Here is a 25,429-nt window from a genome sequence, read left to right on the forward strand (position 1 = left end):
GCTCATTTTGAAAACATGCATTTGTTCTGACCTGGTTCGTATATTAAAGAGAAATTTGAGCACAATGCAAATCTTGGATTTGCTTATGCTTGATCTTACCCTGAGAAACACTAGGCGAATGGACAAAAATGCTCTTAACTGTACTAAGCGAGGTAGGAACACACAGAATGTATACAAGCACACCTCTAAACTTTCTACCACCTAGCTAAGCTCCCAAACTGTGTTATATCTTTCTTTCCAATTTTAGATAACCCCCTTCCACCCCTGACGACTCATAAACTGCTCCCCTTCTGACACCCACTTCCATGTGCAAAATTCAAGTCTGTTTCAAGGTATGTGCCTTATTTATTGTAATATTCACGCATTTCTTAACCATTTAGTAGCATAAATTGTGCTGCCCTTTTTTTAGGTTCTTGTGCTTTTTGTTGCTGTGGCTGACAAAGTTAAAGTGTATTTAAGTTTTGTGACCTCTAACCCCATTTTCCCCATGTGGTTTTTATTGTATGGCGTTTGCACAATGAGGTGATTTTTAGGAGCACATACATTATGTTATAGCAGAAGTGACCCCACAGGCTTTGGAATAAAAGGGATTCTTGGAGAACTGTGAGAAAGATTAGAATTATAAGTAAATTTATGTAGGAGAATTTTCACATGGAAGGCTGGAATCAGATTCATTCATTTACTTACGCACTTACTTAACAAATACTGGTTGAGTGCAGGCTATCTGTCAGACTGTTCTAAGTGCCAGGGACATGACAGTGAGCAAAATGGACAAAAATACCTGCCCTTCAGAAGTTTACATCCTAGTTAGGGAGGAAGACCAAAACAAGACAAACAAATAGCATAATTAATGCTAAGAAGAAAACACAAAGCAAAAAGTCAACGTGATGTCAGGGGATGAGTTTGGATACAGCGTGTCTGGATTATTTATTGCTGTATGACAAACTACTCCAAAACTTAACAGCTGAAATCCTAAACATTTACTATTTCACACACTTCTAAGGTTGGGAAGTCAAGAATGACTTAACAGGAATGGTTCTGGCTCAGGATCTCTGATGAACTTGCAAACAAGATATTGACTATGAGCTTCCATGCTCAACTCGCATGGCTATTGGCAAGAGGCCTTGGTTCCTTGCCTCTCCAGAGGACTGCTCGTGACATAGTGGCTTGCTCTCTCAAATGCAGAGAGAATGATTCAAGGAGGAGATCACATGCTCAAGAAGCTGCAGGCCTGGATCACCTAATCTCAAGCGGCTCATCAGTACTTCTGCCATCACACAAACCAACCCTGGTACAGCGTGGGAGGGGACACGAGGGTATGAATATCAGGATGCGGAAATCACTGGGGCCATGCTGGAGGCTGGCCACCACAGTGACCAAGGAAGGTCATCTAACATGATGACCTTTGGATTACTTTATTCATTTTTATGTTGGCTCCACTGGGTCTTCATTGCAGAGCAATGAACTCTTTAGCTGTGGCATGCAGGCTTATTTGCCCCACAGCGTGAGGGATCTTAGTTCCCCAACCAGGAATCAAAACCCATTCCCTGCATCAGAAGTGTGGAGTCTTAACCACTGGGCCACAGGGAAGTCACTGGATTCCTTTTGAGGGAAGTGGAGGAGATGTCCATTAAGATGTCCGTGGGGGATGTCTGTCTCCTACGGAGATGGAACAGATGAACAAATATACATGCCTGGTTTGTTTGAAGGATAGCCATGTGCAGTGAGCTAGGGCAGAGTGAATGAGAGGGAGAGAAAGAGAAGACGTCAAAGAGGGGATGGAGACAGGAATGCTTTCATCTTTACTCTCAGTGAGATACACGTTTTAAGTCAAGAAGTGACATAATCTGACTTAGGACTTAACAAATCAAGTCTGGTTGCAGTGTTAAGAATAGACCAACAAAAAGCAAAGACAGGAACAGGAAGACAAGTTAGGAGCTTGAGAAATAATGACAGTCTAATTCTGGAAACATGCTGAAGGTAGAACAGACAGAATTTGTTGACGGTTTGGCTATGAAGAAAAGTCAAAGATGACACCACTTTTTTTGTCAAAAAATGGAGTTGCCATTTATCTGCTTGGCAAGGCTAAGGAAGGAAGAGTGTTAAGGTAAACAGCAAGTGTTCACCTTTGAACACACTAAGTTTGACATGCCTGTTAGGCTTTCAAGTGGAGACACAGAGTACACAACCGGATCATCAAGACCGGAGCTCTGGAAAGAGGTTCAGGTTAGGGGTGCAAGTTGGGGAACCGTCAGGTGTAGAGAGAGTTTAAAACCCTGAGGTTGGATAAAATCCCCTAAGCAGTGAGTGCAGCCAAAAAGCTGTCAGACCCAAGGATTAAACTTGGGGCATTGGAGCCTTTAGCATGGAGGGTGGGGATTGTGTGGACCAGCAACGAGGATTCCGAAAGGGTGGCCAGAGACGTAGGAATCAAGCCAGGTGAGTGCAGTGATACAGAAGTCACATGAAGAGGTTTTTTAGAGAAGACTTAGAGAGACCCCCTTTGTCAAATGCTGCTGAAAGGATGAGACATGACCACTGGATGTAGCATGTAGAGGGCATTAGCTACCAGAGCAGTTCTGATGGACTGGTGGAGGCAAAATCCTTTTTGAAGTGGGTTGAAAATAGAATAAAAGAAGAGAAATTAGAGACGGAATATTCTTTCAAATAATTTTGTGTGAAAGGAAGAAGGGAATTAGGGCCATAACTGACGGGGGAAATGGAGTCAAGAGAGGCTTTTTTAAAGATGGGAGATATAACAGCATGTTCGTGGGCTGAGAAAATGATAGGGAAACACTAATCAAACCAGGGATTCAAAGGGGAGAATTACAGAGGCAAAATCTTGAGTGGGTAAGAGAGAGTCGATAGAAACCGGCATTTGTTTGCAGGGGTTGTCCTCGTCAAGCAGGATAGATAGTGAATATAGAACAGCAGAGGAAGAGGTGGAGCAGGTCCACAGGGATAGGCACAGAGTGGGAAGAGAGTTGGCTTCAAATGAACCTGAGGTTTGGCTGAGCACAATGAATAAGAGACGTCATGCCTCTCCTTCGAAAGGTTCCACAGCTGTGAGGGCCACATGTGCTGCTTTCCCAGAATCCTCCTAAATGTATGCCTGGTGTTTCAAGGCAGCTAGTAAGAGTGGCCCCTTTCCCTTTCAACACTACTGATTTGGGTAATAAATGAAATGATCATTCTACCTAGAGCCACATGGAGTCACTGAAGTTTCCTGAACAGTGTTCATCACTGACATTTTAAAAACACTAAATTTAGATTGTAAATTCCTTGAAATCAATGTCACATTTCATACGTCTTGTCCCATTTCTAGCGTATCTTTTATATGTGGTCTTCTCATCTCTGTTAACCCAGCAAAGACACAATTGATTCAGAGCTAGAAGAGCCATTGAGGATAATGCCAACATTAGCCAAACTCTCCTAAATCTCAAAACAAAGGAAGAGGATCGAGTCAACTTATTTACACACCAAGAGGACTGTTCATAATCCTGCTGAAGAAGATTATGAGGGCAAAGTCTTGAGTAGGTAAGAGTAGAAGGGAGGCCATTGAGGACTTAGAACCATGCAGGGAACAGGCTGGCTAAAGGAAGGATTTCAAATTCAAATGTTCTGCTTATCTGTTGCTATGTGACAAATCATCCTAAAACTTAAAGAGTTAAAACCACAGCAATTGCTCTATTATCTCTCATGATCTCTGTTGGGTCAGGAATTTGAGTAAAGTTTGGCTGGGCAATGGTGGCTTAGGATAAAGTCTTAGCCAATTGCAGTCAACTGTTAGAGCTGATACACTGGAGATCTGAACAGTTTGGAACTGGCAAGGCATCTCACTCTCTTCATGGAGTCACAGGGCCTTTCCATGTGGCCTCCTTACTTGGGTTGATTTTAGGTTGCTCCCAGCTCGGTGGTTGTAAATCAGACTATTTACATGGTGGGTGAAAACTTCTAGAATGAATATGCTGGTGATTTTGCCTTGGAAGTCAGAGTGTTATTTCTGTCACAAGTCTGCCTACTGCAGATGAAGAAGGCATGGAAACTACTCTGCAATGAGAGAAGTATCAAAGTCACTTTCTAAGCTGATCATGTGAGATAAACCATATTGTTTGAACATTTGGGAAAAGTATAATTGTGATATCAAGTTTGGGTACGTATACCTTACTTCCTTTCAAAGAGTCTTATTGGAAGACTCAAGATCCCATTCTTTTAATTTGTAACTTTAACCACTTTGTTAATCACACCAGATAACCACGATGGTGTGATCACTCACCTAGAGCCAAACATCCTGGAATGGGAAGTCAAGTGGGCCTTAAGAAGCACCACTATGAACAAAGCTAATGGAACCGATGGAATTCCAGTTGAGCTATTTCAAATTCTAAAAGATGATGCTGTTAAACTGCTGCACTCAATATGCCAGCAAATTTGGAAAACTCAGCAGTGGCCACAGGACTGGAAAGGTCAGTTTTCACTTCAATCCCAAAGAAAGGCAATGCCAAAGAATGCTCAAACTACCACACTCATCTCACACGCTAGTAAAGTAATGCTCAAAATTCTCCAAGTCAAGCTTCAACAGTACATGAATCATGAACTTCCAGATATTCAAGCTGGATTTAGAAAAGGCAGAGGAACCAGAGATCAAATTGTCAACACCCATTGGATCATTGAAAAAGCAAAAGAGTTCCAGAAATACATCTCCTTCTGCTTTATTGACAAAAAGCCTTTGTCTGTGTGGATCACAACAAACTGTGGAAAGTACTTAAAGCAATGGGAATACCAATCCACCTGACCTGCCTCCTGAGAAATCTGTATGCATGTCAAGAAGCAACAATTAGAACTGGACATGGAACAACAAACCAGTTCCAAATTGGGAAAGGAGTGTGTCAAGGCTGTATATTGTCACCCCGCTTATTTAACTTATATGCAGAGTACATCGTGTGAAACGCTGGGCTAGATGAAGCCCAAGATGAAATCAAGATTGCCAGGAGAAAATATCAATAACCTCCAATATGCAGATGACACCACCCTTAAGGCAGAAAGCGAAGAACTAAAGAGCCTCTTAATGAAAGTGAAAGAGGAGAGTGAAGAGCTGGCTTAAAACTCAACATTCAAAAAACAAAGATCATGGCATCCGGTCCCATCACTTCATGGCAAATAGATGGAGAAACAATGGAAACAGTGATAGACTTTATTTTGGGGGGCTCCAAAATTACTGAGATGGTGACTCTAACCATGGGATTAAAAGACGCTTGCTCCTTAGAAAGTCACTCAGTAGTGACTTTCTGAGTTCCCAACCCAGAGATCAAACCCAGATCTCCTGCATTGCAGGTGGCTTCTTAAACAGCTGAACCACCAGGGTTGGGAAGATCCCATGGAGAACGAAATGACTACCCACTCCAGTACTCTGGCCTGGAGAATTCCATGGACTAATCCATGGGGTTGCAATGAGTTGGACATGACTGAACAACCTTCACTTTGCTCCTTAGAAGAAAAACTATGACAAACCTAGACAGCAGGTTAAAAAGCAGACACATCACTTTGCTGACAAAGGACCATAGAGTCAAAGCTATGGTTTTTCTAGTAGTCATGTACAGATGTGAGACTTGGACCATAAATAAGGCTGAGCACTGAAGAACTGATGCTTTCAAACTCAAACTGTAGTACTAGAGAAGACTGTTTAGAGTCCCTTGAACAGCAAGTAGATCAAACTAGTCAGTCCTGAAGGAAGTCAGCCCTGAATATAAATTGGAAGGACTGATGCTGAAGCTCCAATTCTTTGGCCACCTGAAGCAAAGAGCCCACTCATTGGGAAAGACCCTGGTGCTGGAAAAGACCGAGGGCAGGAGGAGAAGGGGAAGCAGAGGATGAGATGGTTGGATGGCATCACTCCAGGATATAGTGAAGGACAGGGAAGTCTGGCATGCTGCAGTCCATGGGGTCGAAAAGAGTCAGACACGACTAAGCAACAACAGCAATTGTCTAGGCTGCTTCCCCTAATGAAACTTCTCACCTAGCTCCCCCTCTTGATATGTGGTAATGTGTGTAAATGGTTTGCATAATACCAGAACAGAGGGTGGAGGTTGTAAGCTGTACCTCCTTAGAGAGAAACTTGACAGCATAATATGAACAAACTGCTCCATTAAGCAGTTAAAAAAATTATCATTATGACATCACACAATATATTAGTTTTTATTGATATGAATCAAATGACCACACATTTAGTGGCTTTAAACAACACTCAGTTGTCATCTCATAGTTTCTGTGGGTGAGAAGTCTGGCATGTTTTAGCTGCGTCCTCTGCTCACAGTGTCACAGACTTAAATCAAAATGTCATCTAGCCTGTCCTTATCTGGAGGCTCAACTATGGGAAGGTCCAGTCTCAAGCTCCCTCAGGTTGTTGGCAAAGTTTATTTCCTTGCAGTTGTATAACTGAGATATCCACATTTTGGCTAGCAGTTGGCTGGGCACTGCATTTAGCAACTAGAGATTACACACAAGTCCTTTGCAATTTGGACCATAGGCTGTTTAAACATGGCAGCCTACCTCTTCCAGGCCAGCAGCAGAATCTCTTTCATACTTCAAATTTCTGAGTTTTAAGATGGGCCCTGTCCCTTTTAAGAGCTTACATGATTAGGTCATGCCCATCCCATCTGGGATAATCTCCCTTCTGATTAATTCAAAGACTAGAACCTTAACTATATCTGCAGAATCCCTTCATCTTTGTAATATGACATAATCTAATCTTGAAAATGAAATCCATCCTCCTCCAAAGTCCCATACACTCACGGCTGGGGATTATACAGGACCTATATTCTGGGGGCTGGGAACCTTAGGGACCATCTTAGAATTCTACCTGATCATGGGGAAACTTCTGGCTGGTGGGCATCCTATATCAATCAGGGTATATATTCAAGATGAATATATAGGATATATTCATCCTATATATTCATTGTTCTGAATGTGCCTGAATATATATATATTCATCCTATATATTCATCAGGAAGGGAATGTTGGGCCCATTGAAGGAAGCTAGAAGGATAAACTAGAGAGGGATAATACTTCAGCCTCCTTAGTTTATGGAGTGGGTCATATATAACACAGCTCATTTTAGAACTGTGTTTGTAACTCCCATTTGGCAGTCTAGTGGTTAAGACTCCATGCTCCCTAGGCAGTATGCACGAGTTTAAACCTTAGCTGGGGAGCTAAGATCCCTCAGGCTGCATGGTGCAGCAAAAGCAAAATAACAAATAATATTTTTAAATAAGAGTAATTAATGAAGAGATAAAATAAAGAAAAAAGATATAAACAAATGAAAAAAATTATATCTTTTAAAAAAAGAAAAAAGTACCCCCTTTCCTGATCACTCAGTTGGTAAAGAATCCACCTGCAATGAAGGAGACCCCGATTGGATTCCTGGGTTGGGAAGATCTGCTGGAGAAGGGATAGGCTACCCACTCCAGTATTCTGGCCTGGAGAATTCCATGGACTGTATAGTCCACGGGGTTGCAAAAGTCGGACATGACTGAGTGACTTTTACTTTCACTTTTCAAATGAAAATTGCAATAAAAGATAAGGTAAAGAGAGGATAACCATAAAGGTAATAGTGATAAAGAGAAACAAAAACTGTAATTGAGAATAAAAAGTTAAGAAAAAACAAGGCACATTCAGAACAATTAAACTGTGGCAAATCAGTTCAAGTTAAAGACTGAAAGATTAAAAGGACTAAATAACTTTTAAAAGAAAAAATGATGAAAATAAACAAAATGTAAAAAGGAAAGAAGGACCCCATAGTAAATGTGTCTAAACACGAAGTATTCACAACTTAGTTAGCAATCTCAAGCTTACTAAGTCAACCAGAATTCTTTAAGCTAAAGCAACCGTAAAATTCAGCATACCTATATGAATATCCTTCTCAACTAGGTACCCCATCTGAACTCCAGAACACAGAAAATTGAGTAATGATTTTTCTCAATTCTCCTAGTACACAACTAGTACAATTTAAATGCAAAGCAGAGAAGTTAATTCATTACACACAGTGGGTGCCTCGAGCACTGGGGCTTAATTCTTTCACCAAACTGGCTCATCTGTGTCCAAAAGTACGCAACTGAGAAAAGATCAGTCATTAGGCATAGAGTCCTGTGATGGTTTGAGGAACAAGTTTTACTTGAGAACTAGAAGCTGAAGTCAGGTTCCTGGGACATTTTCTCCTCAAGAGCTGTTCAGTCACGTGATGACTGACTAAGTGATCATTTTGGATCACTTACTGAAAATAACAAAGCCATCAACAGATGTCTTGACTTCACCCAGAAGAATTCAGAGAAGTAACAGAGAACATTTATTTGATTTTACTCTATAAGCTTCCTGTCCAAAGCTTAAAAGTCCTTGGTACCATTGAAAAAAAAATAAGGCTCTTTGAAATTCACATTGTGATGGAGCAAAACCAGCTTATAAGTGGGGCTGATGCTAGGTCAGCTTCCAGATGCTCCTTTCTTTTCTTTCTTTCCAGCAATACCTCAGTGAAAACAACAAATGACTGTTAGTTTCACATAGTGGAACTCATTCTGTTGTCGTGCGGTCATTAAGTCCCATCTGACTGTGATCCCATGAACTGCAGCCCACCACGCTTCCCTGTCCTTCACTATCTCTTGGAGTTTGACCAAACTCATATCCATTGACTCAGTGATGCCATCCAACCATCTCATGGTCTGTTGCCACCTTCTCCTCCTGCCCTCAATCTTTACCAGCATCAGAGTCCTTTCCAATGAGTCAGTTCTTTGCATCAGGTGGTCAAAGTATTAGAGTTTTAGCTTCAGCATCAGTCCTTCCAATTTATATTCAGGGCTGATATCCTTTAGGATTCACTAGTCTGATCTACTTGCTGTCCAAGGGACTCTCAAGAGTCTTCTCCAGCACCACAGCTTGAAAGCATCAATTCTTTGGCACTCAGACTTCTTTATGGTCCAGCTCTCACATCCATACACGACTACTGGAAAAACCATAACTTTGACTCTATAGTCCTTTGTCAGCAAAGTGATATGTCTGCTTTTTAGACACTGTCTAGGTTTATCACAGCTTTTCTTCCAAGGAGCAAGAGTCTTTTAATGTCATGGCTGCAGTCACCATCTGCAGAGATTTTGGACCCCAAGAAAATAAAGTCTGTCACTGTTTCCATTTTCCCCCATCTTTTTGCCATGAAATGATGGGACCAGATCTTTGTTTTTCGAATGATGAGTTTTAAGCCAGCTTTTTCACTCTCTTCTTTCACTCTCAACAAGAGGCTCTTTAGTTCCTCTTCGCTTTCTGCCATTAGAGTGGTATCATCTGCATATCTGAGGTTGTTGGTATTTCTCCCAGCAATCTTGATTCCAGCTTGTGATTCATCCAGCCCAGCCTTTTGCATGATATATTCTGCGTATAAGTTAAATAACCAGGGTGAACTCATTCTGGCCAAGGTAAAACTGAGCAGAACTCTGTGAGGCTGTCCCAGGTATAAATCCTTTCTGCATCTCTTGTTTTGCATTTGTAGGAAAAAGGCTTCATTCAGCCTCCTTGACTCTCCCTGAGTTCCAAAGGGCAGATTCAAACAGTTGCTAATCAGGAAAGGGAGGGATTACAAAAACAAAAGGGAAGCAATCAAGAAACAATAGAGCAGCATAAAGCAGGGTCCTGGTTTTTCCTTAAAGTATACACATAAAAATACCTCTGAGTTCTTCTGCAGGAACTAGAGCCCTGACCCAGGAAGGGGATGGTAACTTCTGGCTGAGTGCAAGTTTCCTGGAACACCACCGTGTTACCTTACTACCAACCAATCAAAAGAGTCTGTCCGCAGTGGAAAATAATGAAGACTCTGACCCTCTTCTCAAATGATTTACTGTGGTTAACTTCCCCTTTATCCCTTTAAAAACTTTCATAGTCCAGCAGAATCTTCAGAGTTGGTTCTTGGACACAAGTCCTTCTTCTCCCCATGTTGTCAGCCTCCTGAATAAAGCAACATTTCCTTCCAACCAACACTCGTCTCTCAGGTATAAGCTTTAGCTTTAGAGTAGCTAAACTTGAGTTTGGGAACAAAGGAACTCCTACAAAATTTATTTAGCTTTCCTCAACTCTGGATTTTAGTACCCACCAGAAAGTTACTATGGGTACTGTTGTAGGAAAGGGTCCTTTCAGGACCCAAAAGGGGGTTCTTGTCTAACATTCAGAAATGAATTATCTATACAGTCCATGGAATTCTCCAGGCCAGAATACTAGAGTGGGTAGCCTTTCCCTTCTCCAGGGGATCTTCCCAACCCAGGAATCAAACCCAGATCTCCTGCATTGCAGGCAGATTCTTTACCAGCTGAGCCACAAGGGAACCCCAAGAATACTAGAGAGGGTAGCCTATCCCTTCTCCAGTGGATCTTCCCGACCCAGGAATTGAACTGAGGTCTCCTGCATCACAGATGGATTCTTTACCAACTGAGCTGTGAGGCAAGCCCCAAGGAGACACACATGCTGGCAAAGCAAGAAACTTTATTGTGAAGGGGATGCCTGAGCAGACAGCAGTGGGGTGAGGGAACCCAGGAGGACTGCTCTGCCACATGGTCTCAGTCTCATGATGATGGGATTAGTTTCCAGGTTGTCTCTGGCCAATCACTCTGACTCAGAGTGGTGCGTACACATTGCTCAGCCAAGATGGGTGCCAGTGAAAAGGATTCTGGAAGGTGGTAGGAAAAGTGACCTTTTGGCCTTTCCTGAATTCTTCTGGTTGGTGGTGGCTTGTTAGTTCTGTGTTCCTTACGAGGACCTCCTATCATAAAATAACTCACACAAATGGTTACCATGGTGCCTGGCCAGAGTGGGCAGTTTCAGGCAGTGTGTTTCCCCTAACAGTACAACCTGCTAATTTCTACTTGACTTCTTAGTTGCATGGCCATGCTTGATCACTCTTCCCTTGAAATACTTTTTCTTTGTTGTATTAGTTATCTGTTGTCATGTAACAAATTACTCCAAAACTTTAGTCACCTAAAACATCATATATTTATTATTTCATGCTTTCTGTAAGTCAGAAATTGCAGAATATATTCTGGGTGCTTTTGTTCAAAGTCTCTCGTATAATTATGGTTAGGATGTTGGCCAAGGCTGCAGGCATCTGAAGGCTAGACTAGGGCTGGGGATACACAAAGGTGGTTCATTCCTCTGGTTTTTGGCAGAGGACCCAGTTCCTCTCTGGTTCTCAGCTAGAAGGTTTAGTCCTTTATCCTGAGGATGCCTTCATAAGCGGTTTGTGTGACCTTACAACATGGCATAAGTTCCCCCGGAAAGAAAGAGCAGGACTTTGCCGTCATTTGATGACCTCACCTCTGAATTCACACATTGTCCCTTTTGCTTTATTCTATTTCTTAGAAGTGAGTCAATAAGTGTAGCCCACATTCAAAGGGGTCAGAATTAAACTCCACCTTTTACTTTTTAAATTTTTTAATTTTTTGGCCACACTGGACATCATTCAAGATGCAGCATGTGGGTTGCAGGATCTTAGTTTCCCAATCAGGAATCAAACCCTTGCCCCCTGAAGTGGAAGTATGGAGTTCCAATCACTAGACAGCCAGGGGAGTTCCTAAAGTCCATCTTTTAAAGGAAGGAGTATGATAAAGGAGGAAATAAAACTTTCTTTCTCTACACATTTAGGTTGATTGCTAAAGCCCTGAAAATTAGACTGACAAAAGACTTTAACAAGAGAGAGAACTTATTATTACTTGCAGAGCTCATATATTCAGGAAAAGGATGATGAGTAACTCAAAGGGGTGGTTAGAACTTGGGCTTATAGCATCTCAACAAAAATAAATAAATTTGTAGAGAAGCAATAAGACAAAGAATAAGGGTTTCAAGCTTCCAGGAACGGCAAATTGTGCAAAGTAAATATATCCAGAAAATTAAAGGAAAAAAGAGTTATTTCAGTAAGGTTTGTTATGCAGTCCTTTTGGTGCTGTCTCTAGGCAATGAAGAGATAACAGTAAGTCTCTGGTAATTAATAATAAGAGTCTCTGGTGATTAAGAATTCAAGCCTCCTTTGAGACAAACAGTCAGGGAGGACAGAATGTGCTCCACTGGAGAAGGGAATGGCAAACCACTTCAGTATTCTTGCCTTGAGAACCCCATGAACAGTAAGGCAAAATGATAGGATACTGAAAGAGGAAGCCTCCAGGTTGGTAGGTGCCCAAATTGCTACTGGAGGTCAGTGGAGAAATAACTCCAGAAAGAATGAAGGGATGGAGCCAAAGCAAAAACAATACCCAGTTGTGGATGTGACTGGTGATAGAAGCAAGGTCCGATGCTGTAAAGAGCAATATTGCATAGGAACCTGGAATGTCAGGTCCATGAATCAAGGCAAATTGGAAGTGGTCAAACAAGAGATGGCAAGAGTGAACGTCAACATTCTAGGAATCAGCGAACTGAAATGGACTGGAATGGGTGAATTTAACTCAGATGACCATTATATCTACAAATGGAGTAGCCATCACGGTCAACAAAAGAGTCTGAAATGCACTACTTGGATGCAATTTCAAAAATGACAGAATGATCTCTGTTCATTTCCAAGGCAAGCCATTCAATATCACAGTAATGCAAGCCTATGCCCCAACCAGTAATGCTGAAGAAGCTGAAGTTGAACGGTTCTATGAAGACCTACAAGACCTTTTAGAACTAACACCCAAAAAAGATGTCCTTTTCTTTATAGGGGACTGGAATGCAAAAGTAGGAAGTCAAGAAACACTTGGAGTAACAGGCAAATTTGGCCTTGGAATACGGAATAAAGCAAGGCAAAGGCTAATAGAGTTTTGCCAAGAAAATGCACTGGTCATAGCAAACACCCTCTTCCAACAACACAAGAGAAGACTCTACACATGGACATCACCAGATGGTCAACACCGAAATCAGATTGATTATATTCTTTGCAGCCAAAGATGGAGAAGCTCTATACAGTCAGCAAAAACAAGACCTGGAGCTGATTGTGGCTCAGATCATGAGCTCCTTATTGCCAAATTCAGATGTAAATTGAAGAAAGTAGGGAAAACCACTAGACCTTCAGGTATGACCTAAATCAAATCCCTTATGATTATACAGTGGAAGTGAGAAATAGATTTAAGGGACTAGATCTGATAGATAGACTGCCTGATGAACTATGGATAGAGGTTCATGACATTGTACAGGAGACAGGGATCAAGACCATCCCCATGGAAAAGAAATGCAAAAAAGCAAAATGACTGTCTGGGGAGGCCTTACAAATAGCTGTGAAAAGAAGAGAAGTGAAAAGCAAAGGAGAAAAGGAAAGATATAAGCAGCTGAATGCAGAGTTCCAAAGAATAGCAAGGAGAGATAAGAAAGCCTTCCTCAGCGAGCAATGCAAAGAAATAGAGGGAAACAACAGAATGGGAAAGACTAGAGATCTCTGTCACTTTTCACATGCTTACAATATTGGAAGAAATAAACTGTATTAATGACAAAAAAAAAAAGAAAAGAAAATTAGAGATACCAAGGGAACATTTCATGCAAAGATGGGGTCGATAAAGGACAGGAATGGTATGGACCTAACAGAAGCAGAAGATATTAGGAAGAGGTGGCAGGAATACACAGAAGAACTGTACAGAAAAGATCTTCATGACCCAGATAATCACAATGGTGTGATCACTCACCTAGAGCCAGACATCCTGGAATGTGAAGTCAAGTGGGCCTTAGAAAGCATCACTACGAACAAAGCTAGTGGAGGTGATGGCATTTAGGTTGAGCTATTTCAAGTCCTGAAAGATGATGCTGTGAAAGTGCTGCACTCAATATGCCAGCAAATTTGGAAAACTCAGCAGTGGCCACAGGACTGGAAAAGGTCAGTTTTCATTCCAATCCCAAAGAAAGGCAATGCCAAGGAATGCTCAGACTACCACACAATTGCACTCATCTCACACACTAGTAAAGTAATGCTCAAAATTCTCCAAGCCAGGCTTCAGCAATATGTGAACCGTGAACTTCCTGATGTTCAAGCTGGTTTTAGAAAAGGCAGAGGAACCAGAGATCAAATTGCCAACATCCGCTGGGTCAAGGAAAAAGCAAAAGAGTTCCAGAAAAACATCTATTTCTGCTTTATTGACTATGCCAAAGCCTTTGACTGTGTGGATCACAATAAATTGGAAAATTCTTAAAGTAATGGGAATACCAGACCACCTGACCTGCCTCTTGAGAAACCTATATGCAGGTCAGGAAGCAACAGTTAGAACTGGACATGGAACAACAGACTGGTTCCAAATAGGAAAAGGAGTACGTCAAGGCTGTATATTGTCACCCTGCTTATTTAACTTATATGCAGAGTACATCATGAGAAACACTGGGCTGGAAGAAGCACAGGCTGGAATCAAGATTGCCAGGAGAAATATCAATAATCTCAGATGAAAGTGCAAGAGGAGAGTGAAAAAGTTGGCTTAAAGCTCAACATTCAGAAAATTAAGATCATGGCATCTGGTCCCATCACTTCATGGCAAATAGATGGGGAAACAGTGTCAGACTTTATTTTTGGGGGCTCCAAAATCACTGCAGATGGTGATTGCAGCCATGAAACTAAAAGACACTTACTCCTTGGAAGGAAAGTTATGACCAACCTAGATAGCATATTGAAAAGCAGAGACATTACTTTGCCAAGAAAGGTCTGTCTAGTCAAGGCTATGGTTTTTCCAGTAGTCATGTATGGATGTGAGAGTTGGACTGTGAAGAAGGCTGAGCGCTGAAGAATTGATGCTTTTGAACTGTGGTGCTGGAGAAGACTCTTGAGAGTCCCTTGGACTGCAAGGAGAGCCAACCAGTCCATTCTGAAGGAGATCACCCTGGGATTTCTTTGGAAGGAATGATGCTAAAGCTGAAACTCCAGTACTTTGGCCACCTCATGCGAAGAGTTGACTCATTGGAAAAGACTCTGATGCTGGGAGGGATTGGGGGCAGGAGGAGAAGGGGACGACAGAGAATGAGATGGCTGAGTGGCATCACCAACTCGATGGACATGAGTCTGGGTAAACTCCGGGAGTTGGTGATGGACAGGGAGGCCTGGCGTGCTGCAATTCATGGGGTCAGAAAGAGTCGGACACGACTGAGCAACTGAACTGAACTGAACTGGGGAGGACAGAGAATTTTTTTTCCCTGGTGTTTGCTGTTTATCAGTTGTCTTTAGTTCAACATAATCTTTATGCCTGGTGCTGGGGAAGACTCTTGTGAGTCCCTTGGACAGCAAGAATATTCATTAAATGGACTGATGATGAAGCTGAAGCTCTAATACTTTGGCCACCTGAAGCAAAGAGCCACCTTACTGGAAAAGACCCTGATGCTGGGAAAGGCTGAGGGCAGGAGAAGTGGGCAATGGAGCATTAGACAGTTAGATGGCATCACTGACTCAATAGACATGAGTTTGAACAAAATCCAGGAGATAGTGAAGGACAGGGAAGCCTGATGTGCTGCATTTCATGTGGTCACAAAGAATCAGACACGACTTAGTGACTGAACAACAACATTCTTTATGCCTAAATGGCATATTTTGGGGTGACATAGTCTGACCTCTTATTGTATCAGTGAATTAGTGGACATGTTTTAAAACTGTCATACTTGTCTTCTGCAACAAGACAACTCTCCTGGTTGTCTCCTTATGTCTCTGGCTATTTACTCTGAATGTCCTTCTATGGTTCCTTGTATTATTCCCATGCCTTGAATGCTGGGTTTTTCAGGTCTACTCTACTAAAGTAGAGTCACCTCAGTCTAACTTATACCACCCTCTTCAGACCCTTCTTCTGGCCTTCAAATACATGCCCACCTGCCCTCCGGCTCTTCCTTCTTAGATGTCTCAGCGGTAGCGGACACTCATCTCTCCCTGTTTTTTCCATCCCCCACATCTGGGATTTCTCTTCTTTTCTCTATCTTGTATATCACAGATATCCCTATCTGGTCAGTTCCTGGAATCCAAAAGTGAGAAGTGATCCCTGCTCATCCTCCTTCATCTCCCACATCAAATTAGTCAACAATTAGTATACCTCCTAAAGTTATCTCAAATCAGTCTTCTTGGCTCCATCTCCATTGCTCCTACTCAATTTAAGCTATCATTATGTCCTGCCTGAAATTCCACCATAGCCTCCTATGATGGGCAGAAGAAGGGCCCCAAAAGACATCCATGTCCTAATCCTCAGAACCCGAAAAAATGCCACCTTACATGACAAAAGGGACTTTGCAAATGTGAATAAATTAGGATCTTGAGATGGGATTATCTGAGTGGCCCCAAAGCATCCTGGATTATCTGAGTGGCCCCAAAGTATTCACAAGGGTCCTTATAAGAGAAAGGCGTGGAGGTCGGGCATGGAGAGGGGACCTGACAAGGGAGGCAGAGACTGGCATGAAACTCCTTGAATATGGAAGAAGGGACCAGAACCCAAAGGATGCACCCTCTGGAAGCTGAAAAAGAAAAGAAAATGGACTTTGCTCTTAAACCTCCAGAAGGAAACATCCTACCCAACATCTTAGCTTTAGCCCAGTGAGTCTGACTTTAGACTTCTGACCTCCAGAACTGTAAGATAATACAGTTGTGTTTTAAGCCACCAGATTTGTGGCAACTTACTGAAGTGGTAGGAAGTGAATATACATCCTAATCCTTCTTCCAGTCTCACTGTATTCTATTCTGCATACACCCCAAACACAGATATCATCTGTCCAACATCCTCATTCAAAACACTTCCATGACTTCCCTGCATCCTTAGGATAAACTCCAGGCTGCTTACAAGACTCTATCTCCAGCCCCTCAGCAGTTTATGCTCTATAAATTCATATAATAAATTTAAATCAGCATGCTTTCTCCCCATTGGACTGAATGCTGCCTCTATTTAGGACCTGTTTTCCTCCCCTCTCTCACCGAACTCCTCCAAGTCAGTTCCCAGCTTAGCACTGCTTCATCAGTGATGATCACTACCCCCATTCTGAGCTCAGGTCCTCTGTTGGAGACATTACTGTAATTCCCTTATCATATCCTCGACCCACTTAACGCCTGTGACTTGTGAAAACAGGAAGTATACATCCGTCTGGTTCACCACTCTGTGCCCGGCACTTTCCGTGATGGCTGGCACACGCCAGAGTGCAGTGATACATACATGAGAGAGTGGTGGGTCCAGGGAGTCTTAGTGGAGGTGGTGCTGAGGGGCTCCAGGACTGTTTCATTTCCACTTAGAAAACTGCGGAAGAAAAGCCCACGTGGGAGAGAGATCTGGAGCTGACCGGGGAGCAGGTGAGAGTCTGAATTGCCCTCATTTCCCTTCCTGCTCAGCCTGGTGGGGAAGACGCTGGGAAGGGGAACACGGCGTCCCTGCCCTCCTGCTACAATTAGCCGAGCCTTTCATTCTCCTTCTACAAAGAGGAGAGAGCAAATCAAAAGAAGATAAAAGTGCACGTCCCACAAAAGACATCAAGATGAGGGGGAAGGAAGGGAGGGTGGTGGGAAAGAGAGGCAGAGGCAGAGAGAAAGCCCTGCGGCCCAAACAAAAGCCTAAACCCAGCCGATCCCAAGGATCAGACAGTGGAGACACAAGGACAGGAAGAGAGCAGGCTGCGTGGGGATCAGCAGCCCTGTCAAGCCAAGGAGGAGAGGAAATGAAGGAAGATAAAATACCTATGTGAATTATGTGAATGGCCAGGGAAGAGGGTGGGGAGGGACCCCAGATGGAGTCAGGACAAAAGCATGAAAAGACAAGATTGCCACCATCCATGAGCTACTCCACCCCAGGGAAAGCAAAGAGGCACTGGAGATAAAGGCTGAGAGAGAAAGGTAGAAAGGGAGGGAGCTCAGCGCTGGTGGCAGGACTGAAAGCGTGGGGGGACAATGGTGTGCATTACCCATGGAGGTCAACCGAGGTGAAGAGGTAATCAGGGTCCTGGCCTGTATTTGCTGCAAGAAATCCTACCTGGTTGTATGTCTTGCATTTGAATCATAACGGCAACCCACTCCAGTATTCATGCCTGGAAAATCTCATGGACCGAGGAGCCTGGTGGGCTACAATCCATGGGGTCGCAAAGAGTCGGACAGGACTGAGCGACTTCTGTGTGTGTGTGTGTGTGTGTGTGTGTGTGTGTATGTACGCGCGCGTGCTCCGGCATGTCTGACTCTTTCCAACCCCCATGGACTGTAACCTACCAGGCTCCTCTGTCCATGGGATTTCCCAGGCAAGAATACTGGAGTAGGTTGCCATTTCCTCCACCAGAGGATCTTCCTGACCCAAAGATCAAACCCAAGGATTGCAGGCGAATTCCTTACCTGAAGTGAATAAAGAAAAGCAACATGGTCTTGAGCCTTTCAACAGATATGTTTTTGTGTCCGGCTTCATTCTATCAACCAGCACGTAGTGTAGGTAAGTCATTGTCATTGCTGTGTAATATTCCACTGTGTAAACACACCACTGTTTATGCATCCATTCTTCTATCTTCTAGTGGAGGATTTCGATTCTGGTCCACAATCTCTTACCTGAAACCTTGGGGCCAGATGTGTTTCAGAATTTCAGAAAGACAATAAGGTACATACAATCTATATTATACAACCCTCCATGCAAGCACCAGCATTCCCCAGTAATCAAACATATCAATGTTTCTGCAAGGCAATACATGAATATTCCTCATAGAGATAGCTTCACTTCCTTTCAGTTGGGTTTTGCCACTGAGTGAATTCTGGCCAGATCAGGTTATGTCTCCAGATAAGAGAAGGCAAATTCTTGGTTTTTAGGGCTTTTTGAATTTTAGAATGCAGACTTGGGCATTGTGAACCTATACTTTACTAGTTTCAAATAAAATTTGCTTTGGGAAACCCTGGCAGAAAAATAAAGAGGATACTACCCTACAGATATCAGCAAAAATCAGGGCAAAGTTCCAGTGATATTGATAGATGTAATTTAGAAGGGTTGTCAGTGGCTAAATGTGGTTCAAACCCTGACTCTGTGTGAGAGACAAGGAAGACTCCTGCTGACTGTACATCCCTGATTGCCTTGATCTGTTGAACACCATAAACCTTCTTTGTTTTTATAACAGCTCCTAATCTTATAAATTGCTGATTATATTTTGTATGTAATTTTAAAGCTCATTTCTTTTTTATTCTTTTAATCTGTTAGTCCTCTATCTCTGTTTTACTTATCTTGATCATTCCTCATCTCTATTTTGTCCTTTATAATTTTACATCACATTCTTTGATCTCATCTTATCTTCTCATTTTTATTCTTATTGTGCTATTTTTTTAGTGATAGGGAAAAGACCCCTGGGGGTTGGAAGAGCAAGCAGAGATAATTTATCCCTTCCCTCCCCTGAAGCCAGATTGCTCTGTACCAAAGAAAATTTCTTTCCTTCAGATTTCTAGGTGGTGAGGAGCCCTCAAAATTCAAACACAAGACTTAACAAAGAATTGGTCATAGGACTTTTGAAGCCTTGGAAAACCCCTGGTCTCAAAGCAGGAAACCATTCTAAGTGGTGGAGATATTTTTCTGGGCCGATATTTCTTTGCTCTGGGAAACCAAACCCTGGAATTCAATAAGCCAGCATAAATATCTTTCACCGTCTCCACATACAGGTACTTGTCATCCTTTCATGAGCTGAGGATGCAGCAATATGTGTTTAATCTTTTCCCAAGGTGCCTATATTTCTTTTCTATAGGGTTGTGGAAGGCATTGTTCCTGTAACTCAGGGATGAGTGAAGATGTGGCCCTTTTCAGCTATGGCTACAGGGGGGCCCAGAGAGAAGCTACCAGAAGGAGAGCTGGGCACTATATTCTCCCCACCTGGCAGAGATGCCCTTGAACAGCCAGGCTGATAAATTTAGGCCCCCCAGGGAGAATGCTGAAGTCTTCTCAAGGGGTTAGGCCACACTGAAGAATCCAACTCTGGGAAATGTAGGAAATGGGGAGAGGCTGGTTAAACCCTTTACTCAGAGCCGGTCCAGGTCCTAGACTAGCTCTTTTGTCTTGAAGGGGTGCACATTCTGTTAGCTACCCCAAGAGGGAGACCTGGGAAAAGCAGGCCTGAGAGTGCTTTGGGGTTCCAACGATAAGGTATCCTCCCACTGCAGGAAGGTGAAGGCAGCCCTGGGGAGCAGAGGAGGGCTGAGAATGAGGCTGGGAACGCTCAGAGAATGTGCCTGCTCATAACTGGTTTATGTCATGCATTTCTCCACATCCCAGTGTCTTTCTGAGGGGCCCAGTCCTTCACGCAGGTTTTATCTGGATGGTCCCACCAGCCTCCAGCTCAGCTGTGAGCAGTCCTAGGGTGCCACCCATGTCCTCACGGAAGACAGAGCAGCGGAGGGCAGACCTGCAACCTCAGCCCACCCTCTGGGTCAGTGCCTTTGGGAACCTCCGGGGTTCCCATTGTCCACTCAGCAGCCTCAGGCCTGACACTTACTGGAGATCTGCGGGCCAAGTTGGGAGTTATTTTTAGTTCCTTTCATCATTTAGCTGCACACTTCTTTCTACACCATTTTAATAACCTTTTTATTTCTTTTAAGAATGTACTTTATTTTTTCATGAACTGCTGTTAATATATTTTCTTTTCTATTTCTTCAATTTAATAAACTGGGTGCTGGGGCCCCAGGTCCCAGCTGAGAGCTGTGAGGCAGCCCAAGCAAAGAAGACTGGGTGCTCTGCCCTCTCCGATTGGACCCCCAAGTCTCCTTACCAGATGCATCTTGTCCCCAGTGACCCGTCCTGACTCAAAAATTTCTACCTGTGGAATTTAGAAGCCCTCAGGCCAGAATTCCTTCCAGGGTGATAATAATAGCTATACTGATAACACCGCTGAACCAAGGAGATGATAGTAGCACTTACTATGTTTATAATTATTAATAGAAAGGTAGTAGTTGCTCATTATCAAGAAATGCAAATACAAAAGGGTATGAATTTGAAAAATGTATGTCCGCCAACTCCCTCAAATTCTGCTCCAGACTCAGAGTAACTTTGTTACCAAATGTGTGGAAACATATCTGTGGCACATGGGCATACCCATTTAAAATTTGGTAGATAATGTCAAACTGTCCCCTCCAAACCTCTAGGCCAGTTTGTATTCCTACCAACAGCTTCATCCACACCCTTACCAGCACAGCAGGGAGTCTAAGCCAGACCTTTTGAAATTCTGTCTGTATCAGCCTGCCCCTGCCCTGCACCCCTCATCACCCCTTCTCAGGTTGTTTGCATTCAGGAAATAGGGTTGAGGTGAGTGCTTGTCCATTAAGCACAGGAACTGCACTTCCTCGCTGGGTGAAGCTCCTGCTCTGGGTGCACCCCCAGGCAGGCTGCGGGCTGTCACCTAGCAGGTCCAGGTTCGGCAGCTTCTGCAGCGTGTGCCCTTTAGCTCAGCACAAGCAGTAACTTACCCACTCAAGCAGGAGACCCCCAGGCATGCTTGAGAATGGGCGAGTGCCTGCTTGTTCACATGGGCAAGCACCCACTGAGCAGCAAGTCCAAGTCACGTATGAAGGTCCATCCGGGTTTTTCCCGAATCCTCTTTCCCAGCGGGAGCAGGCAGAGCCGTCTCCTCCACACTCTCCCGCCACATCTGATAACACTGCACTAATCTGGGGACTATTCCCAGCAGTGTGTGTGCACCCAGCCTGGGACTGTGGTTAGGATCTGGCTCTCCCTGCCAGCCTGCCACAGTGGAGCAGACAGTAGGTGGGTGATCAGGCTGTCGACATTGTCCGTTTCAGAGATACTGCATCTGCAAGCGAGAGAGATAAATGAGAAGGTAGCTCAAACTAAGGTGTAGCTGTCAGGTGGGATGAGGTGGCAGCAGAGCCAGAGATGAGGAGAGGAGGAGAGGGCAGAGCCGCCTGGCACGAGGCCCTCAGGTACCCTCAGACCTGGACACCAGCTACCTCATCAGGGCCCAGCGGCTGGTTGAAAGATGAGAACTAGTGGCCATCCCAGACAACTGGTTTGACTACTTCCTCTCTGAGTTAACTGACTATGTATCTGTGACCAAAAAAATAGTCCTGGGACTTCCCTGGTGGTCCTGTGGTTAAGAGTCCTGCTTCTTATCGCAGGGGGCACAGGTTGAATCCCTGGTCAGGGAACTAAATTCCTGCATGCAATGCGGCGTGGTCAAAAACAATAACAAACAAAAGCTGTGCTAAGTTTCATTACTTGAAAGTTAAGACAGACTTCACCCTCTTCTTCAGATGGTGTGGCTCTGTGAGACAGGAACCCCCACAGAGGGAGATGTTAGTGGGCCATGGTGCCAGGTGCCTTGATACATCATCCAGAGTCTGCCTGTTGTGGTGGGTGAGGGGGTCCTTGACAGGGCAAGAGGCCCATTATACCCCAGCTGCCCTCAAAAGGATCAAAAGACCTCCTTTAGAAAGAGGCAATTTGAGGACTTCCCTGGTGGTCCAGTGGTTGAGAATCCACCTGCCGATACAAGGGACACAGCTTCCATCCCTGCTCTGGAAAGATTCCACATGCCGCAGGGCAGACAAGCCCATGCGCCACAGCTACTGAAGCCCTCACACCCTAGAGCCGGAGCTCCCCGGCAAGAGGAGCCACCACAATGCCCGCACACCTCAACTAGAGCGTAGCCCACGCTCGCTGCAACTGGAGGAAGCCCACGCACAGCAAGGAAGACCCAGAGCGGCCAAAAATTTACTTTAAATTAATTAATTAATTAATTAAAAAAAGACGCAATTTGAGTAGCTTATCCCATACCCACTCCAAATCTCATTCCCAGGCCAGTCTTCACTCTGCTGCTGCTGCTGCTGCTGCTAAGTCACTTCAGTCGTGTCCGACTCTGTGCGACCCCATAGACGGCAGCCTACCAGGCTCCTCTGTTCCTGGGATTCTCCAGGCAAGAATACTGGAGTGGGTTGCCATTTCCTTCTCCAATGCATGCAAGTGAAAAGTGAAGTCGCTCAGTCATGTCCGATTCTTCACTACCCCATGGGCTGCAGCCTACCAGCTCCTCTGTCCATGGGAGTTTCCAGGCAAGAGTACTGGAGTGGGTTGCCATTGCCTTCTCCGAGTCTTCACTCCAGAGGCTGGAAAAACTAAAACCACCTTTTTATCGTCGGTAGCTGTAAGTGACTTTTGACAATGTCCTGGCCCATTAGAGATAGCAAAAACCTGTTTGGGTTTTGGGAAACCTTTGTTTTTAATAAATAGGATAGTTATAACTCTTCCCCTCTGTTGTCCACCCTGAACAGGGATGTAATACTTGGAGCTATGGCAAAACTATTGCGACTCTGAGGAAAAGGTCAAGAAAAATACAAGACTGTTATCCCTAATATTATAGTGCCCTAAACCAATGCCCGGAGAAGGCAATGGCACCCCACTCCAGTACTCTTGCCTGGCAAATCCCATGGATGGAGGAGCCTGGTAGGCTGCAGTCCATGGGGTCGCTAAGAGTCGGACACGACTGAGCGACTTCACTTTCACTTTTTACTTTCATGCACTGGAGAAGGAAATGGCAACCCACTCCAGTGTTCTTGCCTGGAGAATCCAAGGGACAGGAGAGCCTGGTGGGCTGCCGTCTATGGGGTCGCACAGAGTCGGACACGACTGAAGTGACTTAGTAGCAGCAGCAGCAGCAGCAGCAAACCAATGCCAGCTACTGACAACCTCCAGTAAGGAAAATAAATCCCAATTTGTTTAAGCCCTTGTAAGTTAGCTTTTCTGTTTCTTGTTATTGAAGAGCATTCCTAAGTGATACATTTATTTATGAATGTTTTCAAAGGAAGGACGCTTAAAGGAGCCCCTCGGCCTTTACCGCTGAGCCGAGGAGATGAGTCAGCTCGGTCCTGCATCTTCCCAGCATGACCTGGACCTTGCAGCTCTGCTTAGGGGCCCACACTTGCCTCATCAACCCCCAGGTGAACGGCCCGATACTGTTTACTCAGCACAGGATAAGTCTAGGCCCCCGGGCTGAATGCCAAAGAAGTGAAAAAGACAGCTCTGACCTGCCGTCCTGCTGCCCTCTGTCCCCTGAGGACCCCACACATTCTCCTGAGACAGGGGCCAGGTCGCTGCTCCGCTCCCGGCTGATGGCGCAGCTGCTCTGGAGGCACGCTCCCGTCTGTGCTCCCTCAGCGCTCCTCTCGGGGCTCCTGGGAGTGATGAGACCCCACCTCCCGAGGCTGCCCAGACAAACTGGGGATTCAGGCAAGGCAGAAAATAGAGAGCAAACCCCAGGGAGTAAGCAGTGAAACAGAGTCTTCCTATGTTATTCCTTTCCCACCTTTGTGAGGGGATGTCAATCCCTTGGTTAATCCTTGCCAATCACTCCTTCTCTCTTGTTCAAGAGTGCCTCTGCTTTTCTTTCTTGGCCTGCCTTCCAAGAATCCTCCATCTTCTATTCTTCTCACTCTCATCCTTCATTCAATTTTATGGCTTCCAAATCTCCTGAAACCCCAGGTCTCTTTCCCCAGCCCAGATGTCCCTCCTAAGCTGCAGCCTCAAATACCCAGCTATTTATTTTACATCTGCACTTGGGCTCTATAAACTTTACATATTCAAAACATAAATTTTTCTTGTCCCCAAATCTTCTCCTACTCCTTCATATCTTAATGGTGCCAATACCCACTAAATTAATTTCTTGTTGCTACTGTAACAGATTATATCAATAACCTCAGATATGCAGATGACACCACCCTTATGGCAGAAAGTGAAGAAGAACTAAAGAGACTCTTGATGAAAGTGAAAGAGGAGAGTGAAAAAGTTGGCTTAAACCTCAACATTCAGAAAACTAAGATCATGGCATCCGGTCCCATCACTTCATGGCAAATAGATAGGGAAACAGTTGAAACAGTGGCTGACTTCATTTTTGGGGCTCCAAAATCACTGCAGATGGGACTGCAGCCATGAAATTAAAAGACACTTGGTCCTTGGAAGAAAAGCTATGACCAACCGAGAGAGCATAATAAAAAGCAGAGACATTATTTTGCCAACAAAGGTCCATCTATGGTTTTTCCAGTAGTCATGTATGGATGTGAGAGTTGGACTATAAAGAAAGCTGAGCACCGAAGAATTGATGCTTTTGAACTGTGGTGTTGGAGAAGACTCTTGAGAGTCCCTTGGACTGCAAGGAGATCAAACCAGTCTATCCTAAAGGAAATCAGTCCTGACTATTCATTGGAAGGACTGATGTTGAAGCTGAAACTCCAATACTTTGGCCACCTGATGTGATGAGCTGACTCGTTTGAAAAGCCCCTAATGCTGGGAAAGATTGAGGGCGGGAGGAGAAGGGGATGACAGAGGATGAGATGGTTGGATGGTATCACTGACTCAATGGACATGAGTTTGGGTGAACTCTGGGAGTTGGTGATGGACGGGAGGCCTGGTGTGCTGAAGTTCATGGGGTCGCAAAGAGTCGGACACAACTGAGTGACTGAACTGAAATGAACTGTAACAGATTACTGCAAACCTAG

The 25,429-nt window shown here is 44.1% G+C and overlaps 1 long non-coding RNA gene across 1 annotated transcript in view; it reads left to right on the plus strand.

The window, feature by feature from the left end:
• The window catches only part of LOC104974354 (uncharacterized), a 32,968-nt gene extending 10,236 nt beyond the window's left edge, over positions 1–22,732 (plus strand). Inside the window, exons 2-3 of the long non-coding RNA XR_003029668.2 lie at positions 248–332; positions 3,367–22,732. This is a non-coding gene — a long non-coding RNA (uncharacterized lncRNA). The remainder of the gene's footprint in view (positions 1–247; positions 333–3,366) is intronic.
• Positions 22,733–25,429: the final 2,697 nt, after the last annotated feature.

This window comes from Bos taurus, chromosome 16 (genome assembly GCF_002263795.3).
Source record: "Bos taurus isolate L1 Dominette 01449 registration number 42190680 breed Hereford chromosome 16, ARS-UCD2.0, whole genome shotgun sequence".
Classification (NCBI taxonomy): domain Eukaryota; kingdom Metazoa; phylum Chordata; class Mammalia; order Artiodactyla; family Bovidae; genus Bos; species Bos taurus.